Below are 4,415 nucleotides of genomic sequence, written 5' to 3'. Positions count from 1 at the left end.
ATATATATATATATATATATATATATATATATATATATATATATGTATATATAAATAAATATATATGTATATATATATATATATATATATATATATATATATATATATATATATATATATATATATATATATATATATATATATATATATATATAAATATTTTTTTTTTTTTTTTTTTTTGTTTCAGGTGGAGGGGAAATTTGCATCCAAACCCCTGAGGTGACCAACCTCAGGGAGTGTGGGGTTGGTTTGAATCAGTGACCGGACCCACTAAAACCCCTCCAGTCTCCAGCCCATAATACTCCCCGGGACCACCGCTAGGTATTGCTTCGGGGAGCGGCTTTTGTGCTCTGTGCACCCTCTTGGTTCTATAGATCTCTTTGCTAACTTAGCTAACTAACCTGGAGACTGGCCGTTAGCTAACACTGGCGTGTCGGTGGTCAACCTGTCGCCTGTTTTGCAATTCTAAAACTATTTGAGAGGCGGCTGTACAAACCGCCCTCCAAATGTTTGGGTCTTTACATATCCTCCGAACTAGGTTGTCCGGAGTGGTGTCTGGCCCGCTCACTACCATCATGTCGCTCCGCGCATGCACAAAACGAGGGCACACCAAGAAGACATGCTCAGCAGTTTCTTCCGCATCCGCGCACTCGGGACACATGGGGGACCCGCATGCCCGAATCTGTGTAGATACTGCCTGAAGCAACCATGACCTGACAGAATCTGTGTCAAGTGGAAGTTAACTTCTCCATGGCGCCTCCCGACCCATCCGGATACGTCCGGAATAAGTCGATGCGTCCATCTACCCTTTGCGGAATTGGACCATTCCTGCTGCCATCTGATCATCGAGAATGACCTTCTGGTGCCTCGTATACCCCTTGTGTCACGTTGATCGAAGCATTCTACGTCCTCCTTAATGGCTATGCTGATAGGCATCATGCCGGACAGGACGCAGATTGCGTCGTATGACACTGTACGGTACGCGCTCACAACCCTCAGGCACATGAGCCTGTAGGTACTTTCCAGTTTTCGACGATGACTGTTGGTACCTAACGCTTTGGACCACGCTGGCCCACCATACCTAAGTATGGACGAAACCACGCTGGCAAGAAGTTTACGCTTGCTGCCATATACCGCTGAGCTATTGGACATCATTCGAGATAGTCCTGCAGCGGCCGTTGAAGCCCTCTTACAGGCATAGTCGACGTGACTCTTAAATGTGAGCTTATCGTCAACCATAACCCCCAAGAGCTTCAAGGAACGCCTTGAGGTAATGGTGCAGTCACCGACTCTGACCACCGCCTGTTGCTCTAATTTGCGGTTGTTCACAACCGTAACCTCCGTTTTATGGTGCGCTAACTCCAGTTTCCTAGAGTGCATCCAGTCTTCGACCTTGCGTATGCAGTGCGCGGCCGTCAACTCGACCTCTTCGATCGACTCGCCGTAGACCTCTAGCGTGATGTCGTCTGCGAAACCGACGATCACAACCCCTACAGGGAACTTTAGTTTCAACACCCCGTCATACATGACATTCCACAACACCGGGCCCAGGATGGAACCTTGCGGTACCCCTGCGGTGATTGGGACGCACTTCTGACCCTCCTCCGTGTTGTAAACTAGTACCCGATTCTGGAAATAATTTTCCAAAATCTTGTACAACGACACCGGTACGTGGATGCTCCTAAGCGCGAGCGCTATGGAGTCCCAACTGGCGCTATTGAATGCATTCTTCACGTCAAGCGTGACGATTGCGCAATAGCGAATGCCCCAACTCTTACGCTGGAGTGCTACCTCTGCCGTCTTGGTGACAGAGAGAATAGCATCCAGCGTGGATCTACCTTTCCGGAAGCCGAACTGGTTACTTGCCAGACCGTTTACACCCTCTGTGTACTTCACCAGTCTGTTGAGGATAATCCTCTCAAGCACCTTGCCCGTAGTGTCCAGCAGACAGATAGGTCTGTATGCCGATGGGTCCCCTGGCGGTTTTCCAGCCTTCGGCAACAGCACCAATCTCTGTCGCTTCCACCTGTCCGGAAAGAGGCAGTCATCCAGGCACTTCTGCATGACTGCTCGAAATAGATCGGGGGCCACTTTCATGGCCGTCCTGATGGCCAAGTTCGGGATTCCATCCGGTCCCGGTGCCTTGCTCACCTTTAGGGAGTTGGCGATCACGATGAGTTCCTCATTCGTAACCCTTACCTCCTCCACAACCTCTGCACGGCTGCCGTCTCTCACGGATTGGATGCCCGGCAGGTTGGCCGACCATCCCTGGTCTGTGTCTGAGATACTGGAACGTCGGACGTGAGACTCAGCAACCGGAGGCCAAGGATTTGGCTCGTGTCGTGGAAAGAGTCCCTCGATGATACGCTCCAGCATCGCTGGTGATCGCTCTGCAGGCGCCAACACGCCTTTGGTCTTCGCCATTACGACTCTGTAGGCGTTGCCCCACGGATTCGTATTGGCACTCGCGCATAGCCTATCGAAGCAGGCCCTTTTGCTCGCCTTTATCGCACTTCTAAGCGCCGATCTTGCAGATCCGAATACTACACGGCGCTCTACCCTCTGTGCATCGGTACGTGCACGTTGCAACATCCGTCTTGCACGGAGGCACGCGCTACGGAGGTCCGCTATCGCGTCGGTCCACCAGTATACCGATGACTTACCATTCCTAGGTTGGCGGGTCCTAGGCATGGTGGCGTCGCACGCCCGCGATAATGTGGCAACTAATTGGTCAGCACTCGGGCGGAGCCAACTGCCCCCCTCGCGCTCTCTTCTCATTGCTTCTGCAAATACCTCGGCATCGAAATGCGATGTCTTCCACCCGCGGACGGTCGGAGTATTGGCTCTACCCGTCGCCTGCCGCCTCACGTTCTGGACTACGCTATAGCAGACCGACTGGTGGTCACTATAGGTGTAGCCATCGTCTACCCTCCAGTTCACGATCAGTCCTGGACGTCGATGATCGACTCCGCACCATTTCTGCTGAATGTACACTTGGTTTCAACGTTGGCCAGATCTAGGTTGAGCTTTGCCAAAGCTTCCAACAAGATCTGACCCCTCCGGTTCATGCGGCGGCTTCCCCACTCAACAGCCCAAGCGTTGAAGTCGCCCGCCACTACTAAGGGTGTTAGTCCCGTCAGCTCCATAGATAACAAATCGACCATCTGGGTGAACCTTTCGATAGACCAACGCGGCGGAGCATAACAACTGCAGTAGAACACTCCGTCCACCTTGGCAACCGCGTATCCTTCATTTGAGGTTGACACAACCTCCTGAACCGGGAACTTGCTGGTCGTGCATATGGCCGCCGTACTGGACTTATCTGCAACCCAATTACCGTTTCCGGGAGGAATGCAGTAGGGGTCCGATACGATTGCGATGTCCGACCGCGACTCAGACGCTGCTTGGTATAGCAGCTGCTGTGCCGCATAGCAATGGTTCAGGTTCAATTGTGTCACCCTCACGCCCGTGGTTTCGTGGCCGCCTTACCGGCTGGGCACCGTGGGCCTCCCACAAAGTGCTTGGCGTCCCGTTTTCCAGTACATACCAAGCACTTGGGAGGCTCCCCGCAGTCTTTAGCTTTATGGCCAGCACCACCACAACGCCTACATAACTGGCTCCTATCGGGCCCCTTGCAGGTCCAGGACTTGTGTCCTCCCTCGAAACACCTGAAGCAAACGTCCGGCTGCTGGAGTATGCTCAGGGGACATACTGACCAGCCAACCTTAAGTTTGGCTGTCTTCAGGGCCAGAGTTGCATCGGCCGATGCAAGCCGGAAAGTGGCCACCTGGGTCCCCGCTGGACCCTTTCGGAGGCGAATTACCTCAGTGGCTACTTCCACTCCGCACTTCTCCTTGAGGGATATATATATATATATATATATATATATATATAGATATATATATATATATATATATATATATATATATATATATATATATATATATATATATATATATATATATATATATATATATATATATATATATATATATATATATATATATATATATATATATATATATATATATATATATATATATATATATATATATATATATATATATTATATATATATATATATATATATATATATATATATATATATATATATATATATATATATATATATATATATATATATATATATATATATATATATATATATATATATATATATATATATATATATATATATATATATATATATATATATATATATATATATATATATATATATATATATATATATATATATATATATATATATATATATATATATATATATATATATATATATATATATATATATATATATATATATATATATATATATATATATATATATATATATATATATATATATATATATATATATATATATATATACATATATATATATATATTTATATATA

The sequence above is a fragment of the Wyeomyia smithii genome, chromosome 1 (genome assembly GCF_029784165.1).
Source record: "Wyeomyia smithii strain HCP4-BCI-WySm-NY-G18 chromosome 1, ASM2978416v1, whole genome shotgun sequence".
In the NCBI taxonomy this organism is placed as follows: domain Eukaryota; kingdom Metazoa; phylum Arthropoda; class Insecta; order Diptera; family Culicidae; genus Wyeomyia; species Wyeomyia smithii.
This window is presented reverse-complemented; position numbering follows the sequence as displayed.